Source organism: Balaenoptera acutorostrata, chromosome 12 (genome assembly GCF_949987535.1).
Source record: "Balaenoptera acutorostrata chromosome 12, mBalAcu1.1, whole genome shotgun sequence".
Classification (NCBI taxonomy): domain Eukaryota; kingdom Metazoa; phylum Chordata; class Mammalia; order Artiodactyla; family Balaenopteridae; genus Balaenoptera; species Balaenoptera acutorostrata.
Genome location: NC_080075.1, coordinates 86,277,784 through 86,285,014, shown reverse-complemented (window position 1 = coordinate 86,285,014; position 7,231 = coordinate 86,277,784). Strand labels below are relative to the sequence as shown.

The following is a 7,231-nucleotide window of genomic DNA, read 5'->3' as shown; positions in this document are numbered from 1 at the left end:
TGGTGATACTTGTTTTGTATTTTTGAAAATTGTTATCAGCTTATTTGTATATCTGATTTGAAAAACAAAAAGAGGGCTCATTAAAGCATTTTCCCTGTTGTGAATAAGGAACCAATTTGTAGCCTTTGAGTGAGACTGATGAATAAGTTCCTGTGTCTGCAGCCTCAGCCCTGCCCTCCCCCGGCAGAAGCTCACAGAGGAAAATCAGGCAATTTCTAGTTTGAAAGTTCTCGTTATATTCAGCTGCTCTCAACGAAAATTGAGACAGCACCTTGTGAAGAGAGGGCAGTTGTGCAAAATGCAGACTTGGTGGATTCCGGACATGAGCGCAACTAAGCCGTTTGACCAAAAACGTCAGCACAGGACAAATTTCAAACTCCAGACTGAAATGGAATCTTGCAAGTTGGCCGAGGGCCAGGGCCTGGACCCTGGACACAGCCTGAGCCCAGAATGTGAGAGAGATTCTGGGAGAGAAAAGGCACTCACAGAGTTTTAATGAAACAGGAAATAGGTACCTCCGTTTGCCTACGGCTTTGTTCCCTTTTTGTCTGGACACCAGAAAGCCAAGGGAAGCTGGGAGGCCTGTGTGGGCATCCTCGGATTCTAAGCCGTCAAAGTGGGCTGGGCCTCCCATGTCCCAAGTCCACACCCATAAAAACGAGCTTCAGGCTCACAAGTCTCTCTCAGTCATTGTTTCTGCTCTTCTTACCCTGTCTTTCCCAGTCTTGTCTACATTTCAGTGAGTGACCGACTTCTGACTTTCTGGCTTTTGGAAAACATTTTTGGCTTCACTCTAACCCCTTGGACAGAATTCTGCTCTTCTGCTTCAACTCTCATGACACCCTAATTCAGCTTTGGTTTATACGCTATAGATTTTCCCACTGTGATCTAACTCCAGTCCTAAAGCTCTGTGTACCCTCCCAGGCCCACGCTATCCCCTGGGAAGGAGGGTTTGGAGTTATAGTGATGGGGTCACAGACCCAGTTCAGAAAGAGAAGGAAGAAAAGCTGATTCACACTTAAATGCTTTCCTAGCCTGTTCTACATCCATGATGCCTTGGTTTTTAAAAGGCTCTAAGGCCTGGTCCTTACTTATGGAGCACCAATTGCACGCAAGGCCAGGCCTGAAGTCAATGTTCTTTGGGGATAAGAATAGCTAGGCTATGAAGCATTACGCTGAGTCCCTGTCTGCAAGAAGCCCAACATCTGGATTTAGAGACCCACGTGCTCAGTGGATAAATGTCTCAGTTCAGAGTTTGCTGAGTTACCAGTCAGTTGAAGGCGGAGGAGGTAGTGGTGTGGGAATTCAGAGGATGGGACGCATTCGGGGGCTGGAGTGGAGTGGACGAGGACCAGGGCCGCCCCTTGACAGATGGAGAAGAGAAGGGAGACAGCAGTTACTAAGCACCTACTATGTGTCAGAGTTAGCGTAAGAGCTTGGGTGGTTATCTCTGGTAATTCCCAAGATAGGGGTTGGAAGAGAAGAGGGCATATCCAGCAGGGAAATGGTGCAATTAACATGAATGCACATTTATAACATTAATGCACATTTATAACATTAATGACAGCCTGGTCTGAGCTTTGGCGGAATCTATTCAGGTTGGATGTTTTTCTAGACTAGCTGTGCTTCTCTGCCAGTGCAGAAACAGCCACGATCTACATGTCTTAAATAGTTAAAGAGCAAGGTTAATTGGCTTACGCCATGGTCGTGATGAATTCTCTGAGCGCCTGCAAGGCTGTGGGGACTGTGTAAATTATGAGATGGGCAGAGACGATTGTGGATCCAGGAACTGGCTGGAAGACCTTGGCCTCACTTTGCAGCCAGATGCTCAATGATTTCAAGATGAGAAAGATTATGGGAACTTTTGTGGCCTTATTGAAGAGTCCCACCCCTAATATCATTTCTCATCTCATATCTCGAAAGAAGAGTGGTGAAAAATGACAAAGGAATGAATTAAAAAATCAGACGATGTATGTTTAAGTTTTTAATACCTGTATTTATTCTGATAGTTTGTTCAGCAAGTGTTTTCTTGAATGCCTCTGTAGCACTAGGACAATCATGGTGCACAAAATAAAGTTCTGGTTCATGTGTTTACAGTCTAGCTGGAAAGGTAGATGTTAAAAAAGGCAACACACAAAGAAGTATGTCATTACAGAGTTATTATGTACAAGATCCGGGAGCTGCGGGAGAGAAGAAACATGGAAGGCGTCTCAGAGGAGCTGACATCTGAGAAGAAACCTAAGCAATGAGAAGATCCAAATGGGTAGAGAGTGGGGCTAAAGGCGCTTGGGCTGGCCGTGTAGCCCATCTGAACTCATGAAATGGAGATAACAATGATGTGTCAGCCCAGGTTGTCATGCAGACTGTTTAATGTCTATAAGTCACCTGACCCAGTGCCTGATGCATATTGGTGGCACTGAACAAATATTTACTGAATCTGATCCAAAAGTCCCTCCTAGCCCTAGCAGCCCAGGGTTCCAAGTTTCTCTCTGACTTTGACCCCAGGGAGCCCCACCCTTGCTGTCGGGGCCTGATGCGGCCTCTGGCTACCTGCACAAGCAGGGACGCGCTGGGAGCAGGACCCTTCAGGGACCCACAACAGTGAATTTCCTGCGATGGTCCTTGGTGTCCGGAGTCAGCTTCCCCATTTGGCAGTGAGGGCACGCACTGCTTCTCCCTGGGAAGAAAGCTGCCCGCTCTTTCCCACTTGGCCATGCTGATGACAATAACCACAGTCCTGAACTCGAGACAGTAGATATTTGGAAGTCCTTGAATAGAGTTGACCTTCTCTTTACAGCTACAAAGTACGTACCCATCATCGTATATCAACTGACCATCACGTGTAACTTTATGAGCCAGGCAGGCAGATACCAAACCGTGCTATTTTGCAGACAAAATGGAGACTCTGGGAGGGAAAGTGATGTGCTGAGGGTCACGCAGATAATTAGTGGCCTGGGCCTGGGTCTCCTGTCGCTGGTCCGGTTCTCCCTCCACCGTGGCCCTCTGTGTTGTCTGCCCAGAGCAAGCCCCAGGGAGAGGACAGGGGCAGACAGGTGGGCGCTTGTACTCTGCCCCTTGTTCATTTTCAGGTGCAAACACCTGTCGCGTGTTGTCCTCTGCCAGGCCCTGCTCTAGGCCCCATGGATGCATCAGCCTCTTCGACGGTGGTGTTTTAAGGCCTATGGTGGCAGGGAGATGTCACAGAGGAATGCTGGTATTTCCACCCACTGCTGGAGACTAAGCCTGCATCCGAGCATTCCCTGGTCTGAAGGCTGTGCCAGCCCTGTGGTAACACAGTTAGCCTTTGAAACCGAATCTGATCCGCTGCCGTCCTGTGGTGTCTGGGCCTCCGTCAGCCAAGGGGACAGCCGACAAGGGGCTCAACGTCCTCCTTCATCAGCCCGACATTCCAGAACAAGAGGCAGAATTCCGGCTGTCCCCACTTGTGGTGAAGCTGTCCCTCCAGGTTTCCCTGCTGTCATCCTTGGGGGTCGTTTCTCACTCACCTCCTCCATTCCTGGCTGGGTGCAGAGTGTCTGTCACCTCCAGGAAGGATGCTCCCTAAAATGCCCAGCCTCCCCCCCGGGAGACCGTCTCAGGGAACCCACAGCTGGATCCGGCAGGTGGGCCCCAGTGCCAGCCCCTATAATGGCGGGCTTCGGAAAGCTTCCAGGCCCCCGGTCAAGCTAGGGGTCTTGGGGCCTTTTGCGTGCTGTTCTCTGTGTTTGGAATGCCCTTCCTCCTCTGGCCAGTCCTCCCCCAACTCAACCTTGTGATCCCAGCTGGGCTGCCCTCCCCGGCACCTTCCCCTAACCTCTGTGAGCACTTTGCACGGACTTCTAGAGCCCCAGAGACTTTTGTAATTAGCTCTTCTTTGTTTAGATGCCCTTTGGACTATGTCTCATTCTCCATTGCATCTGTAGCGCCTAGCCCGGTGCTTGGCACATGGTAGGTCCTCACCATACTTAATGAATGAAGGAGAGTCATCTAGCCTTCCACACCCCAGCCACGTTTGCACCAAGAACTCTGCAGCCCCCGCTGGTCTTTCATTGGGGGTCTTCCTTGATGACGCATTTGACACTTCAACTGAAATAAGCTATGCATTTTTAGGTTTCTACTGCTTGCTTCCTGTCTGTCTCTCACCCTGCTGGTCAACACCATGATGTGTGAAGGGGCGTTTGGAAGTACATTCCATGGGTGCGTATGTCAAGATAGGGCTAAGGTGGCAGCAGGAGTCCCAGCTGCTGGGGGGGGGGGGCGGTTCACCCATGAGGGTTTGAAGACAGCCACCTACTGCCTTCCTGTCCTTTGGGGATTTCAAAGATGAATAAAGTAGTCCTTGCCCTCCAAGAGCTTAGCCTGAGGATCTGGGGATGCAGGACAGAACTAACAAAGGGCAGTTCAAGAATGAATAGCATTAATAGCATACACTATTTGTTAAGCACCTACTATGTGTGGGACGCTTAATGCTCACCATCTTTCTTTTCTATAATGACCTTGCAATTTGTGAACTAGTGCCATTTTATCGGCTACAGAATTGAAATAGGTGAGCTGCCTTATGTATCAGAGAGTAGAACTTCTGGGACCAGGATGTGAAACCAGACCTTCCCAAGGAATGAGCACACCTTATTCCTTATGAAGATATCACTTTGGGAGCCTCGTCTGAAGAGTGCCTGTGTGCTTTCCTTCCGGTCCTGGCCGTCTGGAGCCCTCCTCGTCCCTGGGATCTCACAAAGCAGAGCCGAGGCGCAGGGCCCCCCAGCAACGCTGAGAACACCTGTGTCTAATTTAGTCGGTGACTCAGAAGTCCCATTCCCGAAATAGACAGCACAGGCACACGCCAGCTGTGTGTCCCTTTCTTCAGCCTCTTAACAATAAACCCAAACTTCTGACCCCGTGTTCTGTGATTTAAAAGAAGCAAAGCAGTGGCGTACACTGTTCGCAACCTGAACCTCGTACCCAAATGAGGTCACCGGGTACAAATCAACATGCCAATTGTTAAGTGAGAAGCTAAAAAAAAATACAACTCATTGAGACTTAGTGGCAGGGCTGTGCGTGTGTGTGTGTGTGTGTGTTTAGTTTGTCCATATCAGGGGAAAAAGTTATTTACAGAGGTTTCACCTTTACTTTCTCAAACCTAAAGAGATCATCACATCGAGATGCCAGTCAGTCGGGGGGGACTTGACAACGCCCCAGCCGAGGGTGCGGCCCCGCAAGGAGGGACCTCCTTTTACAACTTGGTGTCCCCAGTGCGGGCCTCGGCAGCTGTAGAACCGAAAAAGTTCTATTTCCCCGTTGAGTAATAAGTCTACAGTTAGAAGCAGGACTTTATCCTCTTTTTTTAAGGTAAGAATAAAGACAAATTTTATTCAGTTTCTACTGTATCTTGAATCATTAATTTTTACACTAACGAGACTCGATCTCGCAGGACTTTATTCTTGATATGCTTGGACGGAGACTCTGCTTGTAAACGAGTCTGTTTAAAACTAAAAACAGCCACTCCCCCGACGGATCTTCAGGCGATCGGACATCCTTGGAGTCCATTCAGGATGACACGCCACAGCCAGACTCCACCGTCTTAAAGGAGAGAAAACATGACACAGGGCGAGCAAGCTGGCCTGGGGCCCCCCGGCCTTGCTCTCGGGGCCCCCCCTGGGAACCGAGGGCAGTGGGTCTCCTCATCCGGGCTGGCGCGTGGCCCCCGTCTCCTGCTGCAGCTCCTGTCTCTGCCGTGAAGCGCTTCCTGCAGAGGACACAGCACAGCGCTCACAGCGGTCTCTCTGTGGCATTTCTGGAATGTCCTTCTTCCCCACTTCTGCTGTTCTTTTTTCTTAGCATGAAGGCAGGGGAATAAAGAGGCCTATTTATACTGGTCTGGGCTTCTGCGGAGCACATCTCATTGCGGAGTGCGTAAGACAGTTAGTGTTTCAGAGACAACCTGGGCACAGCCGGGCGCCTCTCCAAAGGGGTGGCCGTGGAGTTGGCACCTCCACCCTTGACTCGGGCGGGGCTGGGCGCTGCCTCCAGGCGGGGGGGGGGGCGCGTGGGGCTGAAGGCACACAAGGCGCTGAGATGCTCACGCCCGGCTCTGGCGGGTGGAGGGGGCAGGATCAGCGTCGGGCTGGCCATGGCGACTACCCTCAGGGGAATGTCACCAGCCTCCACCCAGCCCCTTAGACTCGGCCGAGTCCTTGCACGTATGACCCATGTTCTCACAAAAACTCAAAAGAGGCGGGTGTTACCATCCATATTTTAAAACAGAGCAATAGCTGAAACCCATCCATTCTGTCTAAAGTCACGGGCTGTTCCGGACAACTTCGGGGTGCCTGACCCGCCACCAAACCCCCTTTACTTTGAGAACTAACCCTGCCTACAGCAGGCTCAGGCAGCGACCTCGCCTCACCAAGCTTTAGTTAATTGCACTAGAGATGGACCAATGACCCAAGCCGGGCCAGGAGGATATTCTCTCTCCAAGCTTTGATTGCTGACTCGGAAATGCTACTCAGCCTCTGCTGGGCCCTAGAATGGGAGGCCCGGCAACGGAGGCCTGAGGCAGCCGCGCTGGCCATATGCAAAGATGATCAGAGGATGCTTGTCACACAGCACATGACAGAACTGTCCCCCAATGACCGCTAGCACGCAAGAGACAATTCCGACAGCTTCCCTGTTTCTGATTCCGGTCACTCTTGAGACCCTTTTGTTCCCTGAAGTATCCCTCTGTCTTCTTGTAACAGAATGTTCTACTAGGGCTTAAATTTATGTAACAGAATGACCTATTAGAATTAAAAAAAATTTTTTTAGTGGAAAAATCTCCCAGATGCTATCGGGGGAGACAAAGACAAAAGGTCAGTGTGGGGCAGGTCCTGAGCGGCCTCACTTGTTCAGTGAACCACAGGCGAGCTCTGACTTAGCAAGGCCAGCCCTGCCAGGTGGCCTGCAGGGCACCGGCAGGGACAGGCCCGTCCCAGGAGTGACCCAGGAAACTTCGGTGAGGGAAAGAGCCCTTTCTACCTGGTACTTGGAGACAGGAAGGGCTATTGGGGTAAACTAGGATGTCCCAGCCAAAACCAATGTCAGAAAAGCACAGCGAGAGGTCCTCTGACCCCCCCCCCCAGGTTGACTTTCGCTCCAGATTCCTCTGGTAGATGCTCCGTAATATTTATTGAATGCACGATTATTGCCCAAGCTTTGAATTATTAGGAGAAGAACATTTAAGGAAATGAGAAAATTT

The 7,231-nt window shown here is 50.5% G+C and overlaps 1 long non-coding RNA gene across 1 annotated transcript; it reads left to right on the top strand.

Moving 5' to 3' along the window:
• The first annotated feature begins 5,159 nt into the window (after positions 1-5,159).
• On the top strand, positions 5,160-5,875 carry LOC130709442 (uncharacterized). Its single transcript, XR_009009986.1, has 2 exons — positions 5,160-5,346; positions 5,429-5,875. It is a non-coding gene; the product is annotated as an uncharacterized LOC130709442 (long non-coding RNA).
• The last annotated feature ends 1,356 nt before the right edge of the window (positions 5,876-7,231 follow it).